This window comes from Marmota flaviventris, chromosome 5 (assembly GCF_047511675.1).
Source record: "Marmota flaviventris isolate mMarFla1 chromosome 5, mMarFla1.hap1, whole genome shotgun sequence".
NCBI classification, from domain to species: Eukaryota; Metazoa; Chordata; class Mammalia; order Rodentia; family Sciuridae; genus Marmota; species Marmota flaviventris.
In genome coordinates this window covers 164,546,602-164,564,026 of record NC_092502.1, presented here as the reverse complement: position 1 = coordinate 164,564,026, position 17,425 = coordinate 164,546,602, and the positions used below count along the sequence as shown (strand labels likewise).

Below are 17,425 nucleotides of genomic sequence, written 5' to 3'. Positions count from 1 at the left end.
GACAGAGACAGAGACAGAGACAGAGACAGACAGACAGACAGAAGAGCCAAGGACAGAAACACACTGAGTGGGAGATGGAGACAGGAGGCCTCCTCACAGGCCAGTAGAGTCAAAAAGGTGAAGGAGAGATGGATGAACAGAGAGATAGACAGAAAGACATCTGCTTCCAGTGTGTGTGTGTGTGTGGGTGGGTGAGAGACAGAGAGAGACAGAGAGAGATGGGTGAAGAGACAGACTCAGGGGGACCCTCAGGGAGGAAGGCGGTGGGAAGGGAGGCAGAGACACAGGAGGGACCCGGCAGAGGAGTTGCCAAGAGAAGGACCCAGGGAGAGACGCTGGATGGACTCTCTCACTCCCAGGACCTGGGTGGCCAGGCTCTGCTGGTGTGGCAGGAAGGGGTGGAGGAGCGGCCCCTGCGGGTGGGCCCTGTGTTCTGGGGAAAAGCAGGTGTCCGCCCCCCCACCGCCCATCCGCGAGTGTGAGGGGTGGGGATCGGTCAGGGTGCACAGGGATGGCCGAGGCCTGGACCAGGCTCGGCTCCGCCGGGTCGCCTGGAGTGTCCTAGCGTCCCTGAAGAGAGCCAGGCCTGTGGGCCTCGCTGCAGGCGCTGGGCGCCGGGCGCCGGAGGCCTGAAGGGACACCGGGAGCCCAGGGCTGCCCCTGCGCCCTACCCCCGCGGGCCCGGGGGTCACGGCCTGAGGCGGTCACGGACACTTTTCCTGGGCCACGCAAGAAAAGTGCGTGTGGGAAGGGGGCGCAAAAGCCTACAGCACCCGGTATTCCCAGGCGGTCTCCCATCCAAGTACTAACCAGGCCCGACCCTGCTTAGCTTCCGAGATCAGACGAGATCGGGCGCGTTCAGGGTGGTATGGCCGTAGACGGCGAAGGCTGCCCCGGAACGCCTCAAGAGCCTGCGCCGGGTTCCAGCGTTCAGCCCAGGGGCAGGGGAGGGCAGGGGAGGGCAGGGGAGCGGTGGAGGGGGCCAACACAGCGGGTGTTGGCAGGGGGCCTCCCTCGCCCCGCCCCAGCACAGCCCAGCCCAGCCCTACTCAACTCAACTCCAGGCTGGCTTTCTCGCTCCCACCTGACTCCGTCCCCGCGGCGGCGCGGGGGTCCTGGGAGACTGGCCGGCTCTCCCTCTGGGGTCCTCGGGCCCGGGTCGGGTCGGGGTGGAGTGGGCTAGGCGGGGCTGAGAGGGGCTGAGTCCCGCCTCCACCTCTGCCCCTCGGCACCTGGCTCCACCTACCGGGAGCCCCGCCCGGGCCGGGCTTCTGCCCCTCCTCGCCAAGCCCCAAGACCCCCGACCCCCGGCACCCGGCACCCGCACCGCCACCCCACCCCGCCCTTCGCCTGGCCCAGAAGCCCCAGAGAATCCCCAGCCGCCGCCGCCGCCGCCGCGCGTGCTACCCTAGCCTAGCCTAGCCTAGCCTAGCCGGGAGCCCAGAGAGCCAGGGGCCAAGACGCGAGCAGGCACCCCCGCCCCCCGCCGGACACGCCAGAGACCCTGACAGAGGCCCAGCGCCCCAGCTGGGAATGCAGTGGGACTGGGCAATGGCGAGGGGCCGGCCACACACAACACCTGCGCGGGCCTAGCGCGTGGAGCCACGCTCAGGGAGGGAGGAGCACACGCAGGGACCCACAGACAACCGGGCAGCGGGTGGCCAGCCGGCTGTGGCCCGCTGGCTCCCAGTCAGTCAGTCAGTCAGTCACCGGGCCAGGCTCAGAAGTGCGCCGCTGGGGCCCCTGCCTCGCCCTCAGTTCCCCGTCCACTCTGCAAAGCAGCGCTTGGCCCACCCGCACCCCCACCCGAACCCCCACCCCACCCCACCACACTCGACCCCACCCCCGAGTGACTCCCTTGGCACTGAGTGCCAAGGTCGGAGGGCTCTGCGCCTTGTTTGGACGCGTCAAGGACCAGCACCTGTACAGCACCGCCCTGAGGAAGGGCACAGACCCCTCCGTCCATTTGTCCATGGGCGGTGCTCCAGGAAAGGACCGCCTGGGAAAGGAGCGCCCTGAGTCAAACCCCGTCAGAGCCCAGTGGACGGCCTCACCAGACGGGAAGCCCCCTCACCCGCAAGCCTTGCGGGGGGCGCGCGCCCACCGGGCCGTCGGGCCCTGCGTCGCGGCCAGGCGTCTCCAGGTGGACGGGTCGCCGCGACCAAAGGGGCCTCTGCCTCCCTGTCCCCACCGCCCGGGCTTCACCTCCCCTTGGCACGTGGTCCTCCCCGGCAACCCCCTGGCCCCGAACCACTTGCCTGCTCTGAAGGCTGCTTCCTCCTCTTCTCGGAGCATCTGCCCTCCTTGGACATCTGCTCTCTTGCTTGGTTCCCAGTGCAGCCTCTTAAGACCCTGTGGCCTCCTCGGCCTTCTCTCAGCCTCTGCTGAGCACACACCCTGAAGATGTGCACGCACTTCAAGGGGGATGTCTGAATCCACTCTTACATCCACGGGAAGTTAGATGGGAGATGAGAGAACCTGTGACTGTCCACTCTCGAGGCTACCATGGCCTCGGTGACTTGCACACCAGAGTGAGGTGGCTGGGGTGGGAGGGAGGAAGAGAGGGGTGAGTGAGTGTGTGTGTGTGAGAGAGAGAGAGACAGAGAGACAGAGACAGAGACAGAGACAGAGACAGACAGACAGACAGAAGAGCCAAGGACAGAAACACACTGAGTGGGAGATGGAGACAGGAGGCCTCCTCACAGGCCAGTAGAGTCAAAAAGGTGAAGGAGAGATGGATGAACAGAGAGATAGACAGAAAGACATCTGCTTCCAGTGTGTGTGTGTGTGTGGGTGGGTGAGAGACAGAGAGAGACAGAGAGAGATGGGTGAAGAGACAGACTCAGGGGGACCCTCAGGGAGGAAGGCGGTGGGAAGGGAGGCAGAGACACAGGAGGGACCCGGCAGAGGAGTTGCCAAGAGAAGGACCCAGGGAGAGACGCTGGATGGACTCTCTCACTCCCAGGACCTGGGTGGCCAGGCTCTGCTGGTGTGGCAAGAAGGGGTGGAGGAGCGGCCCCTGCGGGTGGGCCCTGTGTTCTGGGGAAAAGCAGGTGTCCGCCCCCCCACCGCCCATCCGCGAGTGTGAGGGGTGGGGATCGGTCAGGGTGCACAGGGATGGCCGAGGCCTGGACCAGGCTCGGCTCCGCCGGGTCGCCTGGAGTGTCCTAGTGTCCCTGAAGAGAGCCAGGCCTGTGGGCCTCGCTGCAGGCGCTGGGCGCCGGGCGCCGGAGGCCTGAAGGGACACCGGGAGCCCAGGGCTGCCCCTGCGCCCTACCCCCGCGGGCCCGGGGGTCACGGCCTGAGGCGGTCACGGACACTTTTCCTGGGCCACGCAAGAAAAGTGCGTGTGGGAAGGGGGCGCAAAAGCCTACAGCACCCGGTATTCCCAGGCGGTCTCCCATCCAAGTACTAACCAGGCCCGACCCTGCTTAGCTTCCGAGATCAGACGAGATCGGGCGCGTTCAGGGTGGTATGGCCGTAGACGGCGAAGGCTGCCCCGGAATGCCTCAAGAGCCTGCGCCGGGTTCCAGCGTTCAGCCCAGGGGCAGGGGAGGGCAGGGGAGGGCAGGGGAGCGGTGGAGGGGGCCAACACAGCGGGTGTTGGCAGGGGGCCTCCCTCGCCCCGCCCCAGCACAGCCCAGCACAGCCCTACTCAACTCAACTCCAGGCTGGCTTTCTCGCTCCCACCTGACTCCGTCCCCGCGGCGGCGCGGGGGTCCTGGGAGACTGGCCGGCTCTCCCTCTGGGGTCCTCGGGCCCGGGTCGGGTCGGGGTGGAGTGGGCTAGGCGGGGCTGAGAGGGGCTGAGTCCCGCCTCCACCTCTGCCCCTCGGCACCTGGCTCCACCTACCGGGAGCCCCGCCCGGGCCGGGCTTCTGCCCCTCCTCGCCAAGCCCCAAGACCCCCGACCCCCGGCACCAGGCACCCGCACCGCCACCCCACCCCGCCCTTCGCCTGGCCCAGAAGCCCCAGAGAATCCCCAGCCGCCGCCGCCGCCGCCGCGCGCGCTACCCTAGCCTAGCCTAGCCTAGCCTAGCCGGGAGCCCAGAGAGCCAGGGGCCAAGACGCGAGCAGGCACCCCCGCCCCCCGCCGGACACGCCAGAGACCCTGACAGAGGCCCAGCGCCCCAGCTGGGAATGCAGTGGGACTGGGCAATGGCGAGGGGCCGGCCACACACAACACCTGCGCGGGCCTAGCGCGTGGAGCCAAGCTCAGGGAGGGAGGAGCACACGCAGGGACCCACAGACAACCGGGCAGCGGGTGGCCAGCCGGCTGTGGCCCGCTGGCTCCCAGTCAGTCAGTCAGTCAGTCACCGGGCCAGGCTCAGAAGTGCGCCGCTGGGGCCCCTGCCTCGCCCTCAGTTCCCCGTCCACTCTGCAAAGCAGCGCTTGGCCCACCCGCACCCCCACCCGAACCCCCACCCCACCCCACCACACTCGACCCCACCCCCGAGTGACTCCCTTGGCACTGAGTGCCAAGGTCGGAGGGCTCTGCGCCTTGTTTGGACGCGTCAAGGACCAGCACCTGTACAGCACCGCCCTGAGGAAGGGCACAGACCCCTCCGTCCATTTGTCCATGGGCGGTGCTCCAGGAAAGGACCGCCTGGGAAAGGAGCGCCCTGAGTCAAACCCCGTCAGAGCCCAGTGGACGGCCTCACCAGACGGGAAGCCCCCTCACCCGCAAGCCTTGCGGGGGGCGCGCGCCCACCGGGCCGTCGGGCCCTGCGTCGCGGCCAGGCGTCTCCAGGTGGACGGGTCGCCGCGACCAAAGGGGCCTCTGCCTCCCTGTCCCCACCGCCCGGGCTTCACCTCCCCTTGGCACGTGGTCCTCCCCGGCAACCCCCTGGCCCCGAACCACTTGCCTGCTCTGAAGGCTGCTTCCTCCTCTTCTCGGAGCATCTGCCCTCCTTGGACATCTGCTCTCTTGCTTGGTTCCCAGTGCAGCCTCTTAAGACCCTGTGGCCTCCTCGGCCTTCTCTCAGCCTCTGCTGAGCACACACCCTGAAGATGTGCACGCACTTCAAGGGGGATGTCTGAATCCACTCTTACATCCACGGGAAGTTAGATGGGAGATGAGAGAACCTGTGACTGTCCACTCTCGAGGCTACCATGGCCTTGGTGACTTGCACACCAGAGTGAGGTGGCTGGGGTGGGAGGGAGGAAGAGAGGGGTGAGTGAGTGTGTGTGTGTGAGAGAGAGAGAGAGAGAGAGACAGAGACAGAGACAGAGACAGAGACAGAGACAGACAGACAGACAGAAGAGCCAAGGACAGAAACACACTGAGTGGGAGATGGAGACAGGAGGCCTCCTCACAGGCCAGTAGAGTCAAAAAGGTGAAGGAGAGATGGATGAACAGAGAGATAGACAGAAAGACATCTGCTTCCAGTGTGTGTGTGTGTGTGGGTGGGTGAGAGACAGAGAGAGACAGAGAGAGATGGGTGAAGAGACAGACTCAGGGGGACCCTCAGGGAGGAAGGCGGTGGGAAGGGAGGCAGAGACACAGGAGGGACCCGGCAGAGGAGTTGCCAAGAGAAGGACCCAGGGAGAGACGCTGGATGGACTCTCTCACTCCCAGGACCTGGGTGGCCAGGCTCTGCTGGTGTGGCAAGAAGGGGTGGAGGAGCGGCCCCTGCGAGTGGGCCCTGTGTTCTGGGGAAAAGCAGGTGTCCGCCCCCCCACCGCCCATCCGCGAGTGTGAGGGGTGGGGATCGGTCAGGGTGCACAGGGATGGCCGAGGCCTGGACCAGGCTCGGCTCCGCCGGGTCGCCTGGAGTGTCCTAGCGTCCCTGAAGAGAGCCAGGCCTGTGGGCCTCGCTGCAGGCGCTGGGCGCCGGGCGCCGGAGGCCTGAAGGGACACCGGGAGCCCAGGGCTGCCCCTGCGCCCTACCCCCGCGGGCCCGGGGGTCACGGCCTGAGGCGGTCACGGACACTTTTCCTGGGCCACGCAAGAAAAGTGCGTGTGGGAAGGGGGCGCAAAAGCCTACAGCACCCGGTATTCCCAGGCGGTCTCCCATCCAAGTACTAACCAGGCCCGACCCTGCTTAGCTTTCGAGATCAGACGAGATCGGGCGCGTTCAGGGTGGTATGGCCGTAGACGGCGAAGGCTGCCCCGGAACGCCTCAAGAGCCTGCGCCGGGTTCCAGCGTTCAGCCCAGGGGCAGGGGAGGGCAGGGGAGGGCAGGGGAGCGGTGGAGGGGGCCAACACAGCGGGTGTTGGCAGGGGGCCTCCCTCGCCCCGCCCCAGCACAGCCCAGCCCAGCCCTACTCAACTCAACTCCAGGCTGGCTTTCTCGCTCCCACCTGACTCCGTCCCCGCGGCGGCGCGGGGGTCCTGGGAGACTGGCCGGCTCTCCCTCTGGGGTCCTAGGGCCCGGGTCGGGTCGGGGTGGAGTGGGCTAGGCGGGGCTGAGAGGGGCTGAGTCCCGCCTCCACCTCTGCCCCTCGGCACCTGGCTCCACCTACCGGGAGCCCCGCCCGGGCCGGGCTTCTGCCCCTCCTCGCCAAGCCCCAAGACCCCCGACCCCCGGCACCCGGCACCCGCACCGCCACCCCACCCCGCCCTTCGCCTGGCCCAGAAGCCCCAGAGAATCCCCAGCCGCCGCCGCCGCCGCGCGCGCTACCCTAGCCTAGCCTAGCCTAGCCTAGCCGGGAGCCCAGAGAGCCAGGGGCCAAGACGGGAGCAGGCACCCCCGCCCCCCGCCGGACACGACAGAGACCCTGACAGAGGCCCAGCGCCCCAGCTGGGAATGCGGTGGGACTGGGCAATGGCGAGGGGCCGGCCACACACAACACCTGCGCGGGCCTAGCGCGTGGAGCCACGCTCAGGGAGGGAGGAGCACACGCAGGGACCCACAGACAACCGGGCAGCGGGTGGCCAGCCGGCTGTGGCCCGCTGGCTCCCAGTCAGTCAGTCAGTCAGTCACCGGGCCAGGCTCAGAAGTGCGCCGCTGGGGCCCCTGCCTCGCCCTCAGTTCCCCGTCCACTCTGCAAAGCAGCGCTTGGCCCACCCGCACCCCCACCCGAACCCCCACCCCACCCCACCACACTCGACCCCACCCCCGAGTGACTCCCTTGGCACTGAGTGCCAAGGTCGGAGGGCTCTGCGCCTTGTTTGGACGCGTCAAGGACCAGCACCTGTACAGCACCGCCCTGAGGAAGGGCACAGACCCCTCCGTCCATTTGTCCATGGGCGGTGCTCCAGGAAAGGACCGCCTGGGAAAGGAGCGCCCTGAGTCAAACCCCGTCAGAGCCCAGTGGACGGCCTCACCAGACGGGAAGCCCCCTCACCCGCAAGCCTTGCGGGGGGCGCGCGCCCACCGGGCCGTCGGGCCCTGCGTCGCGGCCAGGCGTCTCCAGGTGGACGGGTCGCCGCGACCAAAGGGGCCTCTGCCTCCCTGTCCCCACCGCCCGGGCTTCACCTCCCCTTGGCACGTGGTCCTCCCCGGCAACCCCCTGGCCCCGAACCACTTGCCTGCTCTGAAGGCTGCTTCCTCCTCTTCTCGGAGCACCTGCCCTCCTTGGACATCTGCTCTCTTGCTTGGTTCCCAGTGCAGCCTCTTAAGACCCTGTGGCCTCCTCGGCCTTCTCTCAGCCTCTGCTGAGCACACACCCTGAAGACGTGCACGCACTTCAAGGGGGATGTCTGAATCCACTCTTACATCCACGGGAAGTTAGATGGGAGATGAGAGAACCTGTGACTGTCCACTCTCGAGGCTACCATGGCCTCGGTGACTTGCACACCAGAGTGAGGTGGCTGGGGTGGGAGGGAGGAAGAGAGGGGTGAGTGAGTGTGTGTGTGTGAGAGAGAGAGAGACAGAGAGACAGAGACAGAGACAGAGACAGAGACAGACAGACAGACAGAAGAGCCAAGGACAGAAACACACTGAGTGGGAGATGGAGACAGGAGGCCTCCTCACAGGCCAGTAGAGTCAAAAAGGTGAAGGAGAGATGGATGAACAGAGAGATAGACAGAAAGACATCTGCTTCCAGTGTGTGTGTGTGTGTGGGTGGGTGAGAGACAGAGAGAGACAGAGAGAGATGGGTGAAGAGACAGACTCAGGGGGACCCTCAGGGAGGAAGGCGGTGGGAAGGGAGGCAGAGACACAGGAGGGACCCGGCAGAGGAGTTGCCAAGAGAAGGACCCAGGGAGAGACGCTGGATGGACTCTCTCACTCCCAGGACCTGGGTGGCCAGGCTCTGCTGGTGTGGCAAGAAGGGGTGGAGGAGCGGCCCCTGCGGGTGGGCCCTGTGTTCTGGGGAAAAGCAGGTGTCCGCCCCCCCACCGCCCATCCGCGAGTGTGAGGGGTGGGGATCGGTCAGGGTGCACAGGGATGGCCGAGGCCTGGACCAGGCTCGGCTCCGCCGGGTCGCCTGGAGTGTCCTAGCGTCCCTGAAGAGAGCCAGGCCTGTGGGCCTCGCTGCAGGCGCTGGGCGCCGGGCGCCGGAGGCCTGAAGGGACACCGGGAGCCCAGGGCTGCCCCTGCGCCCTACCCCCGCGGGCCCGGGGGTCACGGCCTGAGGCGGTCACGGACACTTTTCCTGGGCCACGCAAGAAAAGTGCGTGTGGGAAGGGGGCGCAAAAGCCTACAGCACCCGGTATTCCCAGGCGGTCTCCCATCCAAGTACTAACCAGGCCCGACCCTGCTTAGCTTCCGAGATCAGACGAGATCGGGCGCGTTCAGGGTGGTATGGCCGTAGACGGCGAAGGCTGCCCCGGAACGCCTCAAGAGCCTGCGCCGGGTTCCAGCGTTCAGCCCAGGGGCAGGGGAGGGCAGGGGAGGGCAGGGGAGCGGTGGAGGGGGCCAACACAGCGGGTGTTGGCAGGGGGCCTCCCTCGCCCCGCCCCAGCACAGCCCAGCCCAGCCCTACTCAACTCAACTCCAGGCTGGCTTTCTCGCTCCCACCTGACTCCGTCCCCGCGGCGGCGCGGGGGTCCTGGGAGACTGGCCGGCTCTCCCTCTGGGGTCCTCGGGCCCGGGTCGGGTCGGGGTGGAGTGGGCTAGGCGGGGCTGAGAGGGGCTGAGTCCCGCCTCCACCTCTGCCCCTCGGCACCTGGCTCCACCTACCGGGAGCCCCGCCCGGGCCGGGCTTCTGCCCCTCCTCGCCAAGCCCCAAGACCCCCGACCCCCGGCACCCGGCACCCGCACCGCCACCCCACCCCGCCCTTCGCCTGGCCCAGAAGCCCCAGAGAATCCCCAGCCGCCGCCGCCGCCGCCGCGCGCGCTACCCTAGCCTAGCCTAGCCTAGCCTAGCCGGGAGCCCAGAGAGCCAGGGGCCAAGACGCGAGCAGGCACCCCCGCCCCCCGCCGGACACGCCAGAGACCCTGACAGAGGCCCAGCGCCCCAGCTGGGAATGCAGTGGGACTGGGCAATGGCGAGGGGCCGGCCACACACAACACCTGCGCGGGCCTAGCGCGTGGAGCCACGCTCAGGGAGGGAGGAGCACACGCAGGGACCCACAGACAACCGGGCAGCGGGTGGCCAGCCGGCTGTGGCCCGCTGGCTCCCAGTCAGTCAGTCAGTCAGTCACCGGGCCAGGCTCAGAAGTGCGCCGCTGGGGCCCCTGCCTCGCCCTCAGTTCCCCGTCCACTCTGCAAAGCAGCGCTTGGCCCACCCGCACCCCCACCCGAACCCCCACCCCACCCCACCACACTCGACCCCACCCCCGAGTGACTCCCTTGGCACTGAGTGCCAAGGTCGGAGGGCTCTGCGCCTTGTTTGGACGCGTCAAGGACCAGCACCTGTACAGCACCGCCCTGAGGAAGGGCACAGACCCCTCCGTCCATTTGTCCATGGGCGGTGCTCCAGGAAAGGACCGCCTGGGAAAGGAGCGCCCTGAGTCAAACCCCGTCAGAGCCCAGTGGACGGCCTCACCAGACGGGAAGCCCCCTCACCCGCAAGCCTTGCGGGGGGCGCGCGCCCACCGGGCCGTCGGGCCCTGCGTCGCGGCCAGGCGTCTCCAGGTGGACGGGTCGCCGCGACCAAAGGGGCCTCTGCCTCCCTGTCCCCACCGCCCGGGCTTCACCTCCCCTTGGCACGTGGTCCTCCCTGGCAACCCCCTGGCCCCGAACCACTTGCCTGCTCTGAAGGCTGCTTCCTCCTCTTCTCGGAGCACCTGCCCTCCTTGGACATCTGCTCTCTTGCTTGGTTCCCAGTGCAGCCTCTTAAGACCCTGTGGCCTCCTCGGCCTTCTCTCAGCCTCTGCTGAGCACACACCCTGAAGACGTGCACGCACTTCAAGGGGGATGTCTGAATCCACTCTTACATCCACGGGAAGTTAGATGGGAGATGAGAGAACCTGTGACTGTCCACTCTCGAGGCTACCATGGCCTCGGTGACTTGCACACCAGAGTGAGGTGGCTGGGGTGGGAGGGAGGAAGAGAGGGGTGAGTGAGTGTGTGTGTGTGAGAGAGAGAGAGACAGAGAGACAGAGACAGAGACAGAGACAGAGACAGAGACAGACAGACAGACAGAAGAGCCAAGGACAGAAACACACTGAGTGGGAGATGGAGACAGGAGGCCTCCTCACAGGCCAGTAGAGTCAAAAAGGTGAAGGAGAGATGGATGAACAGAGAGATAGACAGAAAGACATCTGCTTCCAGTGTGTGTGTGTGTGTGGGTGGGTGAGAGACAGAGAGAGACAGAGAGAGATGGGTGAAGAGACAGACTCAGGGGGACCCTCAGGGAGGAAGGCGGTGGGAAGGGAGGCAGAGACACAGGAGGGACCCGGCAGAGGAGTTGCCAAGAGAAGGACCCAGGGAGAGACGCTGGATGGACTCTCTCACTCCCAGGACCTGGGTGGCCAGGCTCTGCTGGTGTGGCAAGAAGGGGTGGAGGAGCGGCCCCTGCGGGTGGGCCCTGTGTTCTGGGGAAAAGCAGGTGTCCGCCCCCCCACCGCCCATCCGCGAGTGTGAGGGGTGGGGATCGGTCAGGGTGCACAGGGATGGCCGAGGCCTGGACCAGGCTCGGCTCCGCCGGGTCGCCTGGAGTGTCCTAGCGTCCCTGAAGAGAGCCAGGCCTGTGGGCCTCGCTGCAGGCGCTGGGCGCCGGGCGCCGGAGGCCTGAAGGGACACCGGGAGCCCAGGGCTGCCCCTGCGCCCTACCCCCGCGGGCCCGGGGGTCACGGCCTGAGGCGGTCACGGACACTTTTCCTGGGCCACGCAAGAAAAGTGCGTGTGGGAAGGGGGCGCAAAAGCCTACAGCACCCGGTATTCCCAGGCGGTCTCCCATCCAAGTACTAACCAGGCCCGACCCTGCTTAGCTTCCGAGATCAGACGAGATCGGGCGCGTTCAGGGTGGTATGGCCGTAGACGGCGAAGGCTGCCCCGGAACGCCTCAAGAGCCTGCGCCGGGTTCCAGCGTTCAGCCCAGGGGCAGGGGAGGGCAGGGGAGGGCAGGGGAGCGGTGGAGGGGGCCAACACCGCGGGTGTTGGCAGGGGGCCTCCCTCGCCCCGCCCCAGCACAGCCCAGCACAGCCCTACTCAACTCAACTCCAGGCTGGCTTTCTCGCTCCCACCTGACTCCGTCCCCGCGGCGGCGCGGGGGTCCTGGGAGACTGGCCGGCTCTCCCTCTGGGGTCCTCGGGCCCGGGTCGGGTCGGGGTGGAGTGGGCTAGGCGGGGCTGAGAGGGGCTGAGTCCCGCCTCCACCTCTGCCCCTCGGCACCTGGCTCCACCTACCGGGAGCCCCGCCCGGGCCGGGCTTCTGCCCCTCCTCGCCAAGCCCCAAGACCCCCGACCCCCGGCACCCGGCACCCGCACCGCCACCCCACCCCGCCCTTCGCCTGGCCCAGAAGCCCCAGAGAATCCCCAGCCGCCGCCGCCGCCGCCGCGCGCGCTACCCTAGCCTAGCCTAGCCTAGCCTAGCCGGGAGCCCAGAGAGCCAGGGGCCAAGACGCGAGCAGGCACCCCCGCCCCCCGCCGGACACGCCAGAGACCCTGACAGAGGCCCAGCGCCCCAGCTGGGAATGCAGTGGGACTGGGCAATGGCGAGGGGCCGGCCACACACAACACCTGCGCGGGCCTAGCGCGTGGAGCCACGCTCAGGGAGGGAGGAGCACACGCAGGGACCCACAGACAACTGGGCAGCGGGTGGCCAGCCGGCTGTGGCCCGCTGGCTCCCAGTCAGTCAGTCAGTCAGTCACCGGGCCAGGCTCAGAAGTGCGCCGCTGGGGCCCCTGCCTCGCCCTCAGTTCCCCGTCCACTCTGCAAAGCAGCGCTTGGCCCACCCGCACCCCCACCCGAACCCCCACCCCACCCCACCACACTCGACCCCACCCCCGAGTGACTCCCTTGGCACTGAGTGCCAAGGTCGGAGGGCTCTGCGCCTTGTTTGGACGCGTCAAGGACCAGCACCTGTACAGCACCGCCCTGAGGAAGGGCACAGACCCCTCCGTCCATTTGTCCATGGGCGGTGCTCCAGGAAAGGACCGCCTGGGAAAGGAGCGCCCTGAGTCAAACCCCGTCAGAGCCCAGTGGACGGCCTCACCAGACGGGAAGCCCCCTCACCCGCAAGCCTTGCGGGGGGGCGCGCGCCCACCGGGCCGTCGGGCCCTGCGTCGCGGCCAGGCGTCTCCAGGTGGACGGGTCGCCGCGACCAAAGGGGCCTCTGCCTCCCTGTCCCCACCGCCCGGGCTTCACCTCCCCTTGGCACGTGGTCCTCCCTGGCAACCCCCTGGCCCCGAACCACTTGCCTGCTCTGAAGGCTGCTTCCTCCTCTTCTCGGAGCACCTGCCCTCCTTGGACATCTGCTCTCTTGCTTGGTTCCCAGTGCAGCCTCTTAAGACCCTGTGGCCTCCTCGGCCTTCTCTCAGCCTCTGCTGAGCACACACCCTGAAGACGTGCACGCACTTCAAGGGGGATGTCTGAATCCACTCTTACATCCACGGGAAGTTAGATGGGAGATGAGAGAACCTGTGACTGTCCACTCTCGAGGCTACCATGGCCTCGGTGACTTGCACACCAGAGTGAGGTGGCTGGGGTGGGAGGGAGGAAGAGAGGGGTGAGTGAGTGTGTGTGTGTGAGAGAGAGAGAGACAGAGAGACAGAGACAGAGACAGAGACAGAGACAGACAGACAGACAGAAGAGCCAAGGACAGAAACACACTGAGTGGGAGATGGAGACAGGAGGCCTCCTCACAGGCCAGTAGAGTCAAAAAGGTGAAGGAGAGATGGATGAACAGAGAGATAGACAGAAAGACATCTGCTTCCAGTGTGTGTGTGTGTGTGGGTGGGTGAGAGACAGAGAGAGACAGAGAGAGATGGGTGAAGAGACAGACTCAGGGGGACCCTCAGGGAGGAAGGCGGTGGGAAGGGAGGCAGAGACACAGGAGGGACCCGGCAGAGGAGTTGCCAAGAGAAGGACCCAGGGAGAGACGCTGGATGGACTCTCTCACTCCCAGGACCTGGGTGGCCAGGCTCTGCTGGTGTGGCAAGAAGGGGTGGAGGAGCGGCCCCTGCGGGTGGGCCCTGTGTTCTGGGGAAAAGCAGGTGTCCGCCCCCCCACCGCCCATCCGCGAGTGTGAGGGGTGGGGATCGGTCAGGGTGCACAGGGATGGCCGAGGCCTGGACCAGGCTCGGCTCCGCCGGGTCGCCTGGAGTGTCCTAGCGTCCCTGAAGAGAGCCAGGCCTGTGGGCCTCGCTGCAGGCGCTGGGCGCCGGGCGCCGGAGGCCTGAAGGGACACCGGGAGCCCAGGGCTGCCCCTGCGCCCTACCCCCGCGGGCCCGGGGGTCACGGCCTGAGGCGGTCACGGACACTTTTCCTGGGCCACGCAAGAAAAGTGCGTGTGGGAAGGGGGCGCAAAAGCCTACAGCACCCGGTATTCCCAGGCGGTCTCCCATCCAAGTACTAACCAGGCCCGACCCTGCTTAGCTTCCGAGATCAGACGAGATCGGGCGCGTTCAGGGTGGTATGGCCGTAGACGGCGAAGGCTGCCCCGGAACGCCTCAAGAGCCTGCGCCGGGTTCCAGCGTTCAGCCCAGGGGCAGGGGAGGGCAGGGGAGGGCAGGGGAGCGGTGGAGGGGGCCAACACAGCGGGTGTTGGCAGGGGGCCTCCCTCGCCCCGCCCCAGCACAGCCCAGCCCAGCCCTACTCAACTCAACTCCAGGCTGGCTTTCTCGCTCCCACCTGACTCCGTCCCCGCGGCGGCGCGGGGGTCCTGGGAGACTGGCCGGCTCTCCCTCTGGGGTCCTCGGGCCCGGGTCGGGTCGGGGTGGAGTGGGCTAGGCGGGGCTGAGAGGGGCTGAGTCCCGCCTCCACCTCTGCCCCTCGGCACCTGGCTCCACCTACCGGGAGCCCCGCCCGGGCCGGGCTTCTGCCCCTCCTCGCCAAGCCCCAAGACCCCCGACCCCCGGCACCCGGCACCCGCACCGCCACCCCACCCCGCCCTTCGCCTGGCCCAGAAGCCCCAGAGAATCCCCAGCCGCCGCCGCCGCCGCGCGCGCTACCCTAGCCTAGCCTAGCCTAGCCTAGCCGGGAGCCCAGAGAGCCAGGGGCCAAGACGGGAGCAGGCACCCCCGCCCCCCGCCGGACACGACAGAGACCCTGACAGAGGCCCAGCGCCCCAGCTGGGAATGCAGTGGGACTGGGCAATGGCGAGGGGCCGGCCACACACAACACCTGCGCGGGCCTAGCGCGTGGAGCCACGCTCAGGGAGGGAGGAGCACACGCAGGGACCCACAGACAACCGGGCAGCGGGTGGCCAGCCGGCTGTGGCCCGCTGGCTCCCAGTCAGTCAGTCAGTCAGTCACCGGGCCAGGCTCAGAAGTGCGCCGCTGGGGCCCCTGCCTCGCCCTCAGTTCCCCGTCCACTCTGCAAAGCAGCGCTTGGCCCACCCGCACCCCCACCCGAACCCCCACCCCACCCCACCACACTCGACCCCACCCCCGAGTGACTCCCTTGGCACTGAGTGCCAAGGTCGGAGGGCTCTGCGCCTTGTTTGGACGCGTCAAGGACCAGCACCTGTACAGCACCGCCCTGAGGAAGGGCACAGACCCCTCCGTCCATTTGTCCATGGGCGGTGCTCCAGGAAAGGACCGCCTGGGAAAGGAGCGCCCTGAGTCAAACCCCGTCAGAGCCCAGTGGACGGCCTCACCAGACGGGAAGCCCCCTCACCCGCAAGCCTTGTGGGGGGCGCGCGCCCACCGGGCCGTCGGGCCCTGCGTCGCGGCCAGGCGTCTCCAGGTGGACGGGTCGCCGCGACCAAAGGGGCCTCTGCCTCCCTGTCCCCACCGCCCGGGCTTCACCTCCCCTTGGCACGTGGTCCTCCCCGGCAACCCCCTGGCCCCGAACCACTTGCCTGCTCTGAAGGCTGCTTCCTCCTCTTCTCGGAGCACCTGCCCTCCTTGGACATCTGCTCTCTTGCTTGGTTCCCAGTGCAGCCTCTTAAGACCCTGTGGCCTCCTCGGCCTTCTCTCAGCCTCTGCTGAGCACACACCCTGAAGACGTGCACGCACTTCAAGGGGGATGTCTGAATCCACTCTTACATCCACGGGAAGTTAGATGGGAGATGAGAGAACCTGTGACTGTCCACTCTCGAGGCTACCATGGCCTCGGTGACTTGCACACCAGAGTGAGGTGGCTGGGGTGGGAGGGAGGAAGAGAGGGGTGAGTGAGTGTGTGTGTGTGAGAGAGAGAGAGACAGAGAGACAGAGACAGAGACAGAGACAGAGACAGACAGACAGACAGAAGAGCCAAGGACAGAAACACACTGAGTGGGAGATGGAGACAGGAGGCCTCCTCACAGGCCAGTAGAGTCAAAAAGGTGAAGGAGAGATGGATGAACAGAGAGATAGACAGAAAGACATCTGCTTCCAGTGTGTGTGTGTGTGTGGGTGGGTGAGAGACAGAGAGAGACAGAGAGAGATGGGTGAAGAGACAGACTCAGGGGGACCCTCAGGGAGGAAGGCGGTGGGAAGGGAGGCAGAGACACAGGAGGGACCCGGCAGAGGAGTTGCCAAGAGAAGGACCCAGGGAGAGACGCTGGATGGACTCTCTCACTCCCAGGACCTGGGTGGCCAGGCTCTGCTGGTGTGGCAGGAAGGGGTGGAGGAGCGGCCCCTGCGGGTGGGCCCTGTGTTCTGGGGAAAAGCAGGTGTCCGCCCCCCCACCGCCCATCCGCGAGTGTGAGGGGTGGGGATCGGTCAGGGTGCACAGGGATGGCCGAGGCCTGGACCAGGCTCGGCTCCGCCGGGTCGCCTGGAGTGTCCTAGCGTCCCTGAAGAGAGCCAGGCCTGTGGGCCTCGCTGCAGGCGCTGGGCGCCGGGCGCCGGAGGCCTGAAGGGACACCGGGAGCCCAGGGCTGCCCCTGCGCCCTACCCCCGCGGGCCCGGGGGTCACGGCCTGAGGCGGTCACGGACACTTTTCCTGGGCCACGCAAGAAAAGTGCGTGTGGGAAGGGGGCGCAAAAGCCTACAGCACCCGGTATTCCCAGGCGGTCTCCCATCCAAGTACTAACCAGGCCCGACCCTGCTTAGCTTCCGAGATCAGACGAGATCGGGCGCGTTCAGGGTGGTATGGCCGTAGACGGCGAAGGCTGCCCCGGAACGCCTCAAGAGCCTGCGCCGGGTTCCAGCGTTCAGCCCAGGGGCAGGGGAGGGCAGGGGAGGGCAGGGGAGCGGTGGAGGGGGCCAACACAGCGGGTGTTGGCAGGGGGCCTCCCTCGCCCCGCCCCAGCACAGCCCAGCCCAGCCCTACTCAACTCAACTCCAGGCTGGCTTTCTCGCTCCCACCTGACTCCGTCCCCGCGGCGGCGCGGGGGTCCTGGGAGACTGGCCGGCTCTCCCTCTGGGGTCCTAGGGCCCGGGTCGGGTCGGGGTGGAGTGGGCTAGGCGGGGCTGAGAGGGGCTGAGTCCCGCCTCCACCTCTGCCCCTCGGCACCTGGCTCCACCTACCGGGAGCCCCGCCCGGGCCGGGCTTCTGCCCCTCCTCGCCAAGCCCCAAGACCCCCGACCCCCGGCACCCGGCACCCGCACCGCCACCCCACCCCGCCCTTCGCCTGGCCCAGAAGCCCCAGAGAATCCCCAGCCGCCGCCGCCGCCGCGCGCGCTACCCTAGCCTAGCCTAGCCTAGCCTAGCCGGGAGCCCAGAGAGCCAGGGGCCAAGACGGGAGCAGGCACCCCCGCCCCCCGCCGGACACGACAGAGACCCTGACAGAGGCCCAGCGCCCCAGCTGGGAATGCGGTGGGACTGGGCAATGGCGAGGGGCCGGCCACACACAACACCTGCGCGGGCCTAGCGCGTGGAGCCACGCTCAGGGAGGGAGGAGCACACGCAGGGACCCACAGACAACCGGGCAGCGGGTGGCCAGCCGGCTGTGGCCCGCTGGCTCCCAGTCAGTCAGTCAGTCAGTCACCGGGCCAGGCTCAGAAGTGCGCCGCTGGGGCCCCTGCCTCGCCCTCAGTTCCCCGTCCACTCTGCAAAGCAGCGC

At 67.6% G+C, this 17,425-nt stretch overlaps 7 non-coding genes across 7 annotated transcripts; all 7 read right to left on the bottom strand.

Annotated features, from left to right (window-relative positions):
- Positions 1–761: 761 nt before the first annotated feature.
- Positions 762–880, bottom strand: LOC139705932 (5S ribosomal RNA). The gene has a single exon (XR_011707661.1). It is a non-coding gene; the product is annotated as a 5S ribosomal RNA (ribosomal RNA).
- A 2,487-nt stretch (positions 881–3,367) lies between these two features.
- LOC139705931 (5S ribosomal RNA) lies at positions 3,368–3,486 on the bottom strand. The gene has a single exon (XR_011707660.1). It is a non-coding gene; the product is annotated as a 5S ribosomal RNA (ribosomal RNA).
- Positions 3,487–5,979: 2,493 nt separating this feature from the next.
- LOC139705942 (5S ribosomal RNA) lies at positions 5,980–6,098 on the bottom strand. The gene has a single exon (XR_011707671.1). It is a non-coding gene; the product is annotated as a 5S ribosomal RNA (ribosomal RNA).
- Positions 6,099–8,582: 2,484 nt separating this feature from the next.
- LOC114083695 (5S ribosomal RNA) lies at positions 8,583–8,701 on the bottom strand. The gene has a single exon (XR_003581187.1). It is a non-coding gene; the product is annotated as a 5S ribosomal RNA (ribosomal RNA).
- A 2,493-nt stretch (positions 8,702–11,194) lies between these two features.
- Positions 11,195–11,313, bottom strand: LOC139705930 (5S ribosomal RNA). Its single transcript, XR_011707659.1, has one exon. It is a non-coding gene; the product is annotated as a 5S ribosomal RNA (ribosomal RNA).
- A 2,488-nt stretch (positions 11,314–13,801) lies between these two features.
- Positions 13,802–13,920, bottom strand: LOC114084645 (5S ribosomal RNA). Its single transcript, XR_003581353.1, has one exon. It is a non-coding gene; the product is annotated as a 5S ribosomal RNA (ribosomal RNA).
- A 2,484-nt stretch (positions 13,921–16,404) lies between these two features.
- On the bottom strand, positions 16,405–16,523 carry LOC139705929 (5S ribosomal RNA). The gene has a single exon (XR_011707658.1). It is a non-coding gene; the product is annotated as a 5S ribosomal RNA (ribosomal RNA).
- Positions 16,524–17,425: the final 902 nt, after the last annotated feature.